At 48.9% G+C, this 15202-nt stretch overlaps 1 protein-coding gene across 2 annotated transcripts in view; it reads right to left on the bottom strand.

Moving 5' to 3' along the window:
• Window positions 1-15202, bottom strand: part of SLC9A7 (solute carrier family 9 member A7) — a 522426-nt gene that overhangs the window by 308415 nt on the left and 198809 nt on the right. The gene's annotated exons all lie outside the window — the stretch shown is intronic.

Here is a 15202-nt window from a genome sequence, read left to right as displayed (position 1 = left end):
TGAAAATTTCATGGGGAAGGCGTTCTGAATGTGCCTGTTAATATAGAAAGTGTTGTGTTTTCTAATGTGAGACTTATGAATAGCAGAGAATGGGACCTTTCTCTTCTGCCAAAGGTAGAAGATCATGCAGAAGTAATGAAGCATACATGTTGGCCTCCATTTCGAACAAAGCGATCATTCCATCATTAGATGGGTCAGATCTTGGACTTTTATGTGTGTAGCAGGCAGAGTGTTGATCCTTTCCAGGAAATTGGAATCAGTCCTGAAAAGTAACCGGCATTCAATCTGAGGAGAAAGCAACAGGTCCAGTAGTCCGTGTCTGTTTTACACTAAATATACTCCCTCATAGCCTATCTATTCCTTATATCAAAGACTTAATCTCTCTTGAGCTATCTCATGCATATAATCACAACAGTGACACTTAACATTTACATTTTCATTACTTTTATTATTTCATTGCTTAATATACTTTATAACATTTCACTTTTATATTTATTTTTTCTTTCATTATATTTGTTTTAATTCAAGTAGAAAAACTGATTATGAAAGAAAGATAAAAGTGAAATGTTATTAAGTATATAAAAGTAATGACAATTTAAATGTTAAGTGTCACTGTTGTGATTATATGCATGAGATAGCTCAAGAGAGATTAAGTCTTTGATATAAGGGATAGGCTATGAGGGAGCATATGTAGTGTTCTTTGGTTCTTTCCCCTCTTCTCCGTAGCCTGAAAGTATAACCTTTAGAGGGGGTCCCCGATATTGCAGTAGTCAGTGTCTGTTGTATACACTGTAGCTGGAAGCCTGTTCAGGCCTGGGTTCCTGTTCTTCTAGCTTTTATAATACATTTAGATATGAATTCTGATGTGTACTATGATGCTGGTGACTCCTATACAAGCTCAAGGGGCAAATTCCTCTGATATCAGAGGGCTCTTCTTTCCTCTTTCACGGTATACCACTGCAGCCTGCTTTTCCCAAAGGACAGCTGGAATATTGTTTCCTGCATTCTTAAGAGCCAGATTTTCAAGAGAGTTTACATATGTCCAAAATCTCTGCAAGACCTTAGATTTGCATATCGACAACACAGTGAACCACTCTTTCTCTTCCGATGTTCGCTTTGCTTCTCATATAAGCACTTTTACAGATACCTGGTGCGAATAGAAGTGTCATATGCATTTATGCATTATCTGAAGCTGTGGCTGCTATGGGTGATCACCAGAGTCCATAAAAGAATTACAGATAAAGATGATGCTTCAAACACTGCAAACAACTTTGGAAGTTTCTCAGATAAAGGGCTTCTGTTTCACTTATTGGGTGTAAACTAATTCAAAAGACTCAAGTGCTGTACAAAAGTTCCTCAAGAGGTCTCCAATCACCAAACAAGACAATGTATCAAGTATGTTGAAGCCTGCGGAGAGGTCAAAGAGGATTAGGCTGGATCTTGGACCCGGTCCCTACAGTGAGCAATTCTTTCTTGATAATCCAGCAGACCAGTGAATTGTCAGGTAACCACCACTTCAAAGATATTTGAAATAAAGGTAGGCCAGAGTTCGGCCTGAAGTTTCCCCTCTGATCCTTGGTTGTTTATTTAAGCAGGACAATAACCGTAGCATGGGCATGCCTTACAGACACTGTGATGATCCTCATGATAACAGACTGGCACAGTTTGATAGATTTCATGTTGCAGCAATCCTAGGGGGAGAGAGGGTATTAGGTGGTTAATGATCTTGGTTACTGTGTCCTCTAAAACCAGTGAGGATGTGCTCAAGAAGTTTCAAGTGAGTACTAAAGTAGGTTTGGCAGTATAGTCAGGAGTGGCCTGAAGTGATGCAATGCGATTGCTGAAGGACATTAGATTATCAAATTACAGGTGTGAATATGTTGCAACATCTTGTGTCTTTTCACTGCTCACTTTTTAGGAACTACTTTTTAGGTTTCGCTGGAGGGCGGAGCTCTTAGCTCCGCCTCCAGAGAAATCTCTTGATTTCCAGTAAGGAAAATGGAATACGCCCCCCTGTCCCATTGGCTAGCTCCATAAATGGAGGCTAGCCATTGGAACAGAGATCTGTCCGTCAAGGCCGGACCAGATTCGGGGGCGTTCCCGAGATTTTTTCCCTGGGCGGAGTTTCGTTTTTTCCCCGTTCCCTCCCCTTTCACTGAAAGTGATTTCAGATGCGCTGTCCATTCCCGCCCCCCTCCGTGTGCCTCCCCGCCCCCCCCTCGCTGTCCTGTGCACGTTTCCCGCCTCCCTCCCGCCGTCCGTGTCCTCTCCCGCCCCCCCTGTCCTCTCCCGCCCCCCTCCCGCCGTTCGTGTCCTCTCCCGCCCCCCTCCACGCCCACAAATCCTCAAAATCCGGAAGCTTGTGTCCGCCATTTTCTCTCCTTGCAGTGAAGGTAAGCCCGTGTTTGTTTCCCTCCGTGCCTTCTTCCCCCTGTCCGTTTCCCGCCCCCCTCCCGCTCTCCGTGTATTTTGTTTCCCTCCGTGCGCTGTGTCTCCCCCTGTCTGTTTCCCGCCCCCCTCCCGCTCTCCGTGTATTTTCGCTGTCCGTGTCTCCCCCTGTCTGTTTCCCGCCCCCCTCCCGCTCTCCGTGTATTTTCGCTGTCCGTGTCTCCCCCTGTCCGTTTCCCGCCCCCCTCCCGCTCTCCGTGTATTTTCGCTGTCTGTGTCTCCCCCTGTCCGTTTCCCGCCCCCCTCCCGCTAGGGACAGATCGTGCTTCACAGTGTAATGGGTGATTTTGCTTCCACCCCTTTATTTGACCCCGAGGGTCAGTCCATGTGCTTGCCCCAGGTGCCTGCGTGTGAGAAGGCTGGGGCAGTGTCCGGGCGAGCTGTGCAGATGCAGGCTCTTTGGAGACGCTCCCTGGGAGGAGGGGCCTGCATGAGCATTCCGAGCCGGGAGGGGAGGGCGGTGTGTGGGAGGGAGCGAGCCCGCCCGTCTGCTTGGAAAGCAGCACTGGAACGAGGACGGAGCCGGTGCTGGAAGAGGCTGGAGCGACCAGTGACCACGAGGAGAGGGGGACGACGGAGCCTCCGGCACAAAGAGGCCAAGTGTCGCACCGAGGGAGAGGCTCCGAGGCCCGCAGGACCGGGGGAGGTACCTCTGCAGGCACGGCACCGCCGCGGCCCCGGGAAGCATGCGAGAGAGCTGCCGGGGAGCTTCTGTGGGGCTGGACGGGCCGCCCGGCGGGGACCGACCGGAGGGGCTGCGGAAAACAGGTACGGGCTCCTCATATATTGCATACCTAACCGCCCCCGAAGCACTGCCAGGACCCCCTGACCGCCCTGCGGGCACCCGGCTTTACCACGTTTAGTTGAGCCCTCTTTACCGCCCTGCGCACACTCCTCGGCTCTGCCACCTTTGGTTGTACCCCCTTACAACCCTGGGCACACCCAACTATGCCCCCTGAGTTGTGCCCTTTAGCGCCCGCTGTGCCCCTTAGCGCCTGCTGTGCCCCTTAGCGCCCGCTGTGCCCCTTAGCACCCGCTGTGCCACCCTTCGTTCACTGCCAGTCGCTGAGATGTCCCTAAATCGTTCCTGCGCTCTGATGCCTGAAGCTCTAATCCCCCTACTCCTAGTGGACACTAGGCCCTGCTGCCTGCAGTCCCCTTGCCTCCGTGTGAACGCCTAACATTTACCGCCCTGTGCACACCCGACTCTGCAATCTCTAGTTTTAACCCCTCTCCTGCCCCTCACCCGGCTCCGCACTCTGTAGCCTTCACCCCTTCCCTGACTGTGGACACTTGGCTGCACACTCTGTATGTAGCCTTTGACCCCCCCCCCCCCTGCCGGTGCACTCCTCTGCAGCCTGTAGCCCTTGCCCCCCTCCCGCCTGCGAACTCCCGGCTCCACAGTCTATAGCCTTTGACCCCTCTCCTGTCTGTGCATTCTCGGCTCTGCACTCTGTAGCCTTTGACCCCCCTCTCCTGCCCTTGCACACTCGACACTGCACTCTGTAGCTTTGGCCTCTCCTCTGCCTGTGCACACCCTGCTCTGCTGCCTGTAGCCCTGAACCCCCTTATCCACTGTGCATAATCGACTCTGCGTTCTGCAGTCCTAAACCTTACTGCCCATAGTGTGAACCCCTTACTCCCTCGACTCTAGTTCCAGCCTCTTCCTTCCCTCGCACCCAGGGCTCTGCCGCTGTGTCCAATCGTGGGCCTGGCTCCTAGCCCGCCCACCCTAACAGTGCACTGCCCTCTCTACTCTACCCGCCCCAACCACATTGTCTCACACACCCCTTTCTGCTTTTTAGAGTTAGTTATTGGCACTTGTAGCGCTTACTACCATATTTATGGCGTCGCAGCACATGAAGTGATTTGTGTAGTGAGCGCCTCGCTGCAGCATCACCACCTCTCAACCGCTATGCCCCCATCAACCCCAGCGTGATTCTCGCCCTCCTCCACCCTCTGATGTACTGCTCATCGGAGTTACCTCCACCCATATCCAGCTTTGCCTATCACCAGCACCGCCCCTTCCAGCTGTGTTCCCGCAGGAGCACCTCCACCCATCCCCAGCTGTGCTTCGGCCCCTCCACCCCGACCCCAGCTGTCGTTCTTGATCTTTCCCCTCCAGAGATGCGCTTCTCACAAGAGAGCACTCACTGGTACATTACTAGTGCACTCCTCTGTGTGATTCCCACAAGAGTGATGGACGCCCCGCTGTGCGCATTACTAGTGCTCCCACAGCTGTGCTTTACACCCCTGTCTGCTTCACGCCCTCCTGCCTGCATTACTAGCGGGCTCCCCATATGCCTGTGAGTGAAGTCCCGCCTGCCCCAGATGTGCTGCTCAGTGGCGTGTCCCGCCGCGACACTACTGTACTGGGTGGATGCGGGTCCACCCCCAAGCAGATGTGCTGCTTGCGTCATCGCCTCAGCTGTGCCGCTCCGCGCACACACACCTACAAACACACACCATCACTCAGGGAGCTCTAATTGAATGTGAGCATTGCATGTCAGCAATACACATGTGCACACACACACACACACACACCTACAAAACACACACCATCACTCAGGGAGCTCCTAATTGTCAGCAAGCTCTTTAATGACTGCAACCTAAGGCAGGGTTTTTGGTCCTTTGACAAGAAGGAGGTTAGTTATTATTAATCATTTTTACTGTTTGCGAGAGATTAAGCTATTGGCATTGTAAATGGCAATGCCATTTATTTATCTGTTTTCAAAACCAACACATAAATAAAAAAATTGTCATTTACAATGCCAATAGCTCTAACTTTTACAAAGGCGAAACCGTTGCATTGTAAATGCTTGTTTCTTTTTGCTTAAGTATTTCACAAGAGTGCACGTATCTTCTAGCTAGCTCCCTTGGCTGTTTCTCCCCCCCCCTGCTCCGTGATGCTCTCTTCCGTCCATGTGCTTCTTGTGTGTTTCTCTCGTCCATGCGCTTCATTTGCTCTCACCTGTGTCCTTTTCCCTTCAACCCGTGTTCTTCTCTATCTCAAGTGCGGCTCCCCCACCCTCCTGGTTGCTCCCTCTTTGCTGTGCTTCTTTTCCCTTCCTCCCCAAACTGCTACCTTGACCCGTTTCTCCTTTGCCCTCCCCTCTCCCACCCGCCCTGTCCTATTATTTAAAAACATTTTTAGAGACTAGGCAAATTGATTCCAGTCAATCTGCTTTATCATTAAAAGGAAACTTTCCTGCTACTTCTTTCTTTTTTTTACTAATAAAAAAATTATGCTTGCATCACACTCATATGCGTGCATAGTCATGACAAACACGTGCACCTACAAAATGACACAGTTGTGTCACTGACTGATTTTTTTTTCTTTCCTTTTGTTCATGCTGTACAGCATCTGCATTTCTGAGGATGCTGTACAGCATAAATAAAATACATTGGTATAACCAATAGATCTCAAATGTGAAACCTACTGGCTTAGCCAATGTTTGGTTACTCTAGTAGCTGCATTCAAAGCTATGATGCACATTTCAGTTGGCTGGTCTGCACAACTTCTTTCAGACCCCTCCCTCTTTATTACTAGAGCTCTTAGGCAGTCATTTGTTATAAGTCGGTATATCTGCTCCAGGATTCTGGGATGCCAGAGAATGGACCTGCCGCAGCAAGGAAGGCGTGCAACAGGTCATGTAGTTTTAGGATATTAGGAGTTTTTTACCCAGGAAACTACTCTCTTTATACTAAATTTGTCAAGGATGGAAAAAATCACCTAAGAGTCTAGTCAACCCAAGACAGAAAGGGGGCTTCAAACAACCTACTTGACCATCTCCCAGGCTGTCGGGCGTGTCGCTGTTGGTGGCGGAGCCCCTGCGGGTGTTCCGCGCCGGTCTCCCTCCGCCGTTGTTAGCTGAGCAGCCGCTGTGAGGGGGGGACCGAGAGGGTGCAAAAACTACCCTTCCCAGCTGCCCCGTGACCCAGGACCAGACCGCAGGATTAGAGAGCGCGCCTGCTGGCGCATAAAAGTGATGAGCCCCATCGGTGGAGTGGGGGCTTCAAATAACCTACTTGACCATCTCCCAGGCTGTCGGGCGTGTCGCTGCTGGTGGCGGAGCCCCTGCGGGTGTTCCGCGCCGGTCTCCCTCCGCCGTTGTTCGCTGAGCAGCCACTGTGAGGGGGGGACCGAGAGGGTGCTAAAACTACCCTTCCCAGCTGCCCCGTGACCCAGGACCAGACCGCAGGATTAGAGAGCGCGCCTGCTGGCGCATAAAAGTGACGAGCCCCATCGGTGGAGCGGGGGGCTTTAAACAACCTACTTGACCATCTCCCAGGCTGTCGGGCGTGTCACTGCTGGTGGCGGAGCCCCTGCGGGTGTTCCGCGCCGGTCTCCCTCCGCCGTTGTTCGCTGAGCAGCCGCTGTGAGGGGGGGACCGAGAGGGTGCAAAAACTACCCTTCCCAGCTGCCCTGTGACCCAGGACCAGACCGCAGGATTAGAGAGCGCGCCTGCTGGCGCATAAAAGTGACGAGCCCCACCCGCGTCGCGGGAGCGCCGGGCAAAGGGCGGGCCCTCTACGGCCCTCCAAGGCCAAACGAGGCTGGGCTGGGCCACACCACCAACATCTGCTTTGCTGCCACGACTCGTAACATCCATGGTACCGACTGGGATACTACGTTTGTTGTGGTACTGTTGTGGTATTGCACCTTGCCCCTTACTATTATTGTCCAATCAAATAGTGGCCACTGGAACTATATATTTATAGGGGGTGTGACTTGTGAACAGTGCAGATCGACTGCCAAAACATGAGGAGGGGGCCCAAAACAAACAGAATGCCTACGTTGAGATCTAATACCAGACAGAAAGTCGATTCGCTGCAGCCGCAGCCCTTACCATCTCTAACGGCGATAGATAAAATGTTGCAACAAACTATTGGGGTTGTGGCAACCGCCATTGAAAACACTGAAAGGCGGCTCTCGATAGTGCCTATAGTCGCCATTCACGACACAGAGGATGGTCCAGTGGTAACAATATCAGACGAACCGGATACAAGTTTCTCGGTAACGGCCTCTTATGTAGAGCTCCCCTGTGCCCAGGCAGCCACAGACACACCCAGAAATACAACTAGAGATCCTGATTTCGTTAATCTAGAGGAGATACCTTTGTCTATTCCCCAAACTAGAAATCCAGGTAAAACTGCCCTGAGAACTAGGAAGAACACTGTTGTAAAGCATAACAATAAAAAGGGGGGGAGAGATAATCTTAAGGCTAACCATAATTTGGTGACTCCAATGGCCAACACCACATCTGGCATACCCTGTTGGGTAGCCAATATGGTGTCAGACCTTAAGGCAGGATTGGAGGAGACTATCAGTGCGCAAATTAAGCCTCTGATGTCTAAACTGGATAGATTAACCTCCTTAATAAATAACAGAGTGATAGGACCAGTCAAGCCAGTGACACAAGTGATAACCCCAGCACCATGTATTCAGGAGTTGGGTAGCTCAGGGGTCGAAAAGATCACACATAAGGGCAAGGTAGCGTCAGATAATAATTCTGTAAAACAAAAAAATAGTGCTGCTCCACAAAACAGAACACCGGGCAAGACACGTGTTCCTCCACCTCCCTGCCCTAATAGTACCGCTGCGCAGGTATGTAATAACCAAGGGAAGAGTTCCCTGACATCAAGTAAGGACACTGCAGGTAATACTCAAAAGGAGACCCCTATCCAAGTAAAGACTACCACCCCAACGGTTGCAGCAAGGGTAAAAACGGGAGTGCGCTTCCGGTCAATTCATTTACCACCGGAAGCACTACCCTATGTAGTTGTGTTAACAGGCGTGCCGCCTCTAAAGGAAGGCAAAAGAGAAAATGAAGCGGAGTTGAGGAATAAATGTGCACAATGGCTAAGATCCAACAGGCCATTACCGTCACACATTTCTGGGTAAATATTGTCTGTAAGAAGGGGGCAATGCATAGGAAATGGAGCGAAAACCATTGCTGGGGACGTTATTGCAATAAACTTCAGGGACACCTCTGTAGTAACCCATATATGTAACTCTCCAACGTTGGGACCACTAACTAACATATATCCCCTACATTTATCCCATTTTTACCCCCTACCCCCGCCTACAGAGACCAACATATTTAAACAGGGGTCAGGCGAATAGGGCTTTGCACCCTGCGCAGCTAAATAGAGTAGATAACTGGCAGACTCCCTGGCAGGCATTCCCCCTCTACGATCCTGCAGTTGCAATGCATGCACATTGGAACAGGTTCTGCGCCTTGGATAACGTTGATTGACTTGAGTGGAATAAAATGTGCCCACCGCAGCCTATTAGGGGTTATTTAGAAAAAGGATCCGGACGACCAGGGTAGATACCACCCACCCCCTTAGCAGAAACAGGTAGTTCCTTTGTGGTATCCACTCATGAATCTATAGTAGCTGACCCGAATGATACACTAAGGAATGGGCAGGTAGCAGAGTCAAGGGTAGAATCCACACTAGACAAGTCGGATACCCCCGTTGCAGCAGGGGAGGATAGAGACAGGGGTCCTTCGGGGGTTGGCGCAAACAGGGTTGAAACTCAGCATGGTATAAGATTTATATCCTGGAATATTGCAGGGGTGGCAGCTAAATACAACTCACAGGAGTGGAGAGACTTCATAACTAGTTTTCACATCATTTGCCTCCAGAAGACCTGGGCCATTGAACCCGAACAATATACACTAGAAGGGTTCAAAGGTTTAGTGGTCCCCGCAACAAGGGCGCCATCTGGAAGAGCTATTGGTGGACTTATAACATACGTAGATCTCCGCATCCAGGGGTCCTGGTCAAATTTGAGCTGGGACTCAACAAATATGCAAGCGATAGGCTTTCGCCACAAGGGCTTAAAAATCACAGTGATAAATTGGTACAATGCGGTGGGCTCAAATGGCAGAAATAACACCACCAAAGAACTGGACGACCGTTTTAAAATCATGTCATCAGCTAATAAAGCCACAGGGTCCCCATATACCATCTTAGCGGGAGACTTCAATTGCCACCTGTGTGAAAAATTAAGACCAATAAATAAGGACTGGTCGCGTTGCCCGGAGAAAAAAGGACCACATTTTGTTCATATCGCTGAGGGCAGGGAATTGGAGAACTTTATAAATAGGCACAACCTATCATGTATAATGGACCTAATAATGATCGGCAATGCGGGGGAACCTAATGCAACGTACAAAGGAAGGAGCTGCCACTCCTATATAGACTTTGTTATGATGTCTCCAACACTTAAAAAATGGATCACAAACTTTGAAATTGTACATAGTCCCTTTAGTGATCATAATCCGCTGGTATTGGATCTCGAATGCATGAACTTTAGAACAGCAGAGGGTGTACCCGATGCCATAGAACAGGCAACGGCACAAGGGAGAAGATTAAAATGGGCCAAGATCAATGGAGACACATTTTACCTCAATCTTGTAACGAAAGGCCAAAAACAAATCAGTGTTTGCCTGGATGAAAATAAGGGCGGCCAAACTGTGGTCAGGGCCTTTGAAGAAATTGCCCAACTCGTGGATACCCTCCTGAAATCCTCTACAGGAGCTAAATTGCCTCAGACCCCACGCTGGTTCGATCATAACTGTACCAAGGCACTGAAAGACCTGAAAAAATGCCTTGCTGATCGACCAAAGGACAAAGTTAAAATAGCAGGTAGAAGATCCAACTATAAAAAAGCCCTGAAAGCGCGCAAAAGAACTTTACAAAATCAAGCGTGGGAGGACCTAAGGGAAGCAGCAGAGAGGGGTGATACCACGGCATTTTGGAGAGTCATCAACGACCCATGTTTTAAAGACCCGAGGGGGCTAGATATAGTGAATACAATTCTCCCCGAACAATGGCACACCCACTATCTTAGCCTTTACAACCATACTGGGATGGCACTGAAAGAGGAAGGCGCAAAAATAGCAGTACCCGTTTCTTTGGGAGAAGTAAAATCAGCAATCCAAGGGCTTTCAAAAAATAAAGCACCAGGCCCTGATGGTATTCCCCCTGACCTTTATTTGAGCAATATTGACTTGTGGGCACCCATCCTCACTAGGGTCTTGAACGAGGCAGTAGTGGCAGGACTGCCTCGCTCTTGGTCCTCGGCAATCATTGTCCCAATCCATAAAAAGGGCAGCCGGGATGACCCTCAATGCTACCGTCTTATATCATTAATAGATGTAACGGCGAAGGTTCTGGGACGTGTGATTTTAAACCGTCTACAAATTTGGGCAGAGGACAATCATATTTTAACAGATGTACAATATGGGTTCAGAGAAGGGAGATCTACAACAGATCAATGCTTAAACTTGTATCTCCTCACTGCCAAATATACCATCGCCGCCAAAGGGTCTATCCATATGGGTTTTATGGATCTCTCAGCGGCCTTTGATCGTGTCAACAGACAGAAGTTATGGGCCCTGATGATCTCCCTGGGGGTGGATCAAGGGTTAGTGGACACATTGAAGGTATTACACTGGGAGACCACAGCTTCAGTTCGTTATAACAAAGAAGGAATGAAGACAGAGCCATTTCCTTGTACAAGCGGCGTCCGGCAGGGCTGTATATTAGCTCCTTTTCTATTTTCATTGTACATTAATAATTTGGACCGAGAACTTATGAAGTTGGGAGTGGACTCCCCCCAAATAGGCCAGCGTCCGGTACCTGTCCTCTTGTATGCGGACGACGCAGTGTTGCTAGCCCGCACCCCACTGGGTCTACAAAGGTTAATTGATGGTTTCGTCAACTTTATGAATTCACTGGATCTCTCAGCTAACCTGGATAAGTCCTTCGTTATGTCCACAGGTATAAACTCCAAAAAGGTTTTTTCACACAGCATAGGTCTACACAGACTAGGAAGAGTAAAGTCTTTTTCTTATCTAGGCGTACTTTTCGATGAGAAACTGGAATTCAGAAACTTGGCTGAAAAACATGTAGTCAAACTGGTGGCCTCAACGGGTGCCATAATGGCATACGGGAGGAGGTTAGGCAGATGGTCGCCGGAACAGATACTGAATCTATATAGAGCGGATTCCTGCTCCAAGGTGCCATATGGGGCAGAAGTTTGGGGCTGCAAAATCAATCATGTGCACCAGATTCAAGCTGAGGAAAATAAATTTTTTAAAAGACTATTAAAGGTTCCTCAGAGCACCCCCTCATATATAACACATATGGAATTGGGCGAGCCATACATTGAGGATAGAATCATGGTTCGACCCATCCTGGCCTGGATTAAGATCTGGACTAACCCAGAGGCCGGCCTCAGTAGGCAGATCATTAAGGATTGCTTGAGCCGGGACAGAGGGGGACAGATTCCGTGGCTCAAATATGTAAAAGACACTATGGAAGGAATTGGCTGCAAGAATCTGTTCTTGGAGCCGGAGTCCATGACCAACTTGAATAAAACTCTGGTCAAAAAACTTTTTACTGCCTGGACAACCGCCAGAAGGGCCCACGCTGAAACCGGGAAAATATCCGTTGTGGCCCATGGTCCACTAAAAACAACGCCTGGAATGGAACCATATCTAGCGGTGATGCAAAATGCGCAGGAAAGGTTTTATATGACTAGGTTTCGACTTAATCTCCTTCATCACCTACTGGCTGTTCCCGCAGGATTCACACGCTCGGTAGAGTTGAAGGGTACCTGCGGCTGCGACACTAGGTCTCCACAGGATACCCTTCACTTTGTTTTATTATGCCCTTTTTATTGAGACCCTAGACGGAAGTTTTTAGTAAGGATTTTGAAAAACAAAAGACTGAGACATGCTAAAGCAGCCCTCCTTTTTTTGCAAAAAGCCTCAGACCCATACACTCTGTTATGTATAATAAGTTTTATCAAGGTGGCCATGAGATTAAGGAACACCAGGGAAATATCGGCTCACATTAATTTATAAATTGAATCAATGTCTGTATAAGATTCCCAATGATCCATTGTTCCTTTCGCCCCTTTCTAGACCTGTTTTAATTGCTCTTAAAATGTCATTTTTAACATGCTTTTTAAACATTGTATGTATGTATTTTCATGTTCTTTAATGGTATCTTTTTAAGTACCGAATAAAGATATTTGAATTTGAATGAATAGTCAATCCAAGACAGAAATTGGTATTCAGTGACGCCAAGGCATGGTATTTGAGAGAAATCATGGTATGACCTGCATTGTGATGGGGAATGTGAAAAACCAAGGTTGTCCATGCCATCTACCACCACTTGCATGTAAGCGTTTTGGGGTTCATCAGTCCGATGTTGGTGTTGCCTAGTAACTAAGAGTACTTCAAGATGAGCATCACAGCCGGTGGGATGGCTCCCTCGCTGCTCACAAATGAGATGATCTGATGGTCACAAAATCGAATCACACTGCTCAGAACAAGCAGTAGAGCGGTAAGAAGCGATACATGAAAATCAGTGGCAAATTCTTGGAAGGAAATTTGACTAGTAATTAATTTTACAAGCAGTGGCTGTATTATCTATCGGCTGCACTGTAGCAGTCACCACCATAGAGCGCCCTTGCCTTCGTGCACCGAGTGCAGACTGGGGCAAAGTGACGATTACAGAAGAAATGCACTATCCTATGACAGTCTGCACCTGTCCTGGGGAGAGAGGGGGTCAATGAAAGACAGAGCAGCCGTTTGAAACTGTGGTTCCATCTTTCACTGCCAGTGGACCCATCCTCCATTTTAGGAGGAAGCAAGTATCCCTGCAGGTGGGTGCAGTGTGTGACTACACTCACTGCAGAGGGTTTTAGGGAGTCCCAGGTATTGCCGTACCTCTTTCTTAAGAGTTTTCTTCAAGGCATAAAGGAGCATTCGGACTAAGCACCAACTCTTCTGTGGCACGCAATCAGTGCACCTCCCGATGGTTTGTTTGCTCTTGCGCGCGCATCTGTAATACAGCACAGGCACAAGGGCAAAGTCTTTTTCTCGTTTGCATGCGACACTACTCTCATGCAAGTGAGCAAATGACTTTTGTGCAGCCATGCGTTTTACGCCAGAGTGATCCATTTTACAGGAGGGGTTGCTCAAACATCTCAATAACATTCTGTAATACCAAAGTGCTGTGGAGGTGCAAAAAATGAGGACAAACAAACCTCGCCCGCGGGGTACTTCGTGAAATATGGCGCCCGGAGTTCAAAGGACACACAGTGCAAAACTGTCAGTTATGTGACCATTAATCATAACCACCATTCGTCTACAAAAACATTTGAAGTTGCCGGCAGGGATCCTTTTGAAGATGATGCTTGCATTTCCAGTACTTCTCAAAAGGTGGCGCTGTTACAGCACAATCAAACATAAAACGACTTTAGCATTAGTGTAACGCAGGCATTGATGGGGGTTACTTTCCCGAAGACAACTTCAGCACTCCACTCCAAGCTAACAGACCATAAAAAAAAAAAAAATACAAAACGGCTGCTTATGGAATTGCACTTTACACAGACTATTGTCCCGTTTTTGGTGTCCAGTTGGTACTACAAGACGGATGCAAAACAATCGTTGTGTACATCACACTGCGAATTACATATTGGCACTGGCAATTGGCAGATATGAGTACGAAGGAACAGGAAGATAAAACAGGATGCCCAGGATCACACATCTGGCCAAATCATGCAGCATCAACAAGAACCCAAGCTTCCTGGTTGCAAGCCTCCCCTTAGAAATAAGGAGAAATACAAGGGGGGGCCAATAGGCCCCCACGCAAGCATGGCGGGGCCCGGCCCCTCCCACACCCCGTCCCTTTCGGGGCCGCTTGCCCCGCGCCCTCGCCCCGGAAGTACTAGTGTGCTTCCGGGGCGAGGGGGCGGGGTCGCGGCGGCAAAAGGGTTAAAAGCCTGGGGAGCGCGGGAAGCGGCCTCTTTGTGCCCGCGCTCCCAGGCTCGCTCCTCGCCCCACCGTGGGGCCGTGTAATTTTCTCCATTTTTCTTTCAGGCGGCGTGCTGATTTCACGTGGAGCGATGGAGGATCGGTGGACCCCGGTTGCGATGGAGGAATGGCCTGAGGCTGTGGGCGAGTCTCATATTTTCATGTCTCCGGTCCAAGATGAAGGAGCAGCGTCGTCATTGGGGAGCCGCACTTGAAGATAAAGGAGCATTTGGCCATGTCAAAGTTAAGTGCTTAATGTGTGCTGTCGGCAAAATGTTATTCCGTGGCCCCGGTGTGTTCGTGTGTGACTTTCAAACATGTGTTGGGGCGCGCTGTTGGTTGGGGACTGGCTTGAGTTGGTTTGCGATGCTCGTGATTACCGAGCCAGCAGTTTTGTGTTCACTGCTCCGATTGCCCCGCACCATGTGATTCTGAGCGATTACTTGCTGAATCTTCCCGTCGGCGCCTAGAGACCCGTACGGGTGATGGCTTGCATTGATTGATTTCCCACATAATCCCCTCATTAATGGGATTGTCGATGAAGCCCGGAAGACCTAATTGGACCCCTAACTCCCTGTCTAGCGTTTTAATCCCCAAACCACTAGACTATGGCAAACTGCAGTGTGATTCCGGGGAAGGGTAAGAAAAAAAAAAAAAAAAACGTTATTTTCTCTTGTTTCAGCCTGTTTTAACAAGTTTATTATTTTCTGCTCTGCCTTAGCGCCAGAGAAGAGTGGAATGAGAGGGTACGGGAGCTTTCACGTGCGCATAAACTGTATGATTTGTTTACTACGGTAAATTCATTAAATATATGTTGTCTGGGACATCTGGGTTATGGTCTGCTAAAGTTCGCTGTTATTGTCTACGCTCACAATTTTGAATGCCCCTTCATTTTCAAATTCCGAGAAAAT

Source organism: Lissotriton helveticus, chromosome 8 (assembly GCF_964261635.1).
Source record: "Lissotriton helveticus chromosome 8, aLisHel1.1, whole genome shotgun sequence".
NCBI lineage: Eukaryota > Metazoa > Chordata > Amphibia > Caudata > Salamandridae > Lissotriton > Lissotriton helveticus.
Note: the sequence above shows the minus strand (reverse complement) of the source record. Positions and strands in the feature narration are given on the sequence as shown.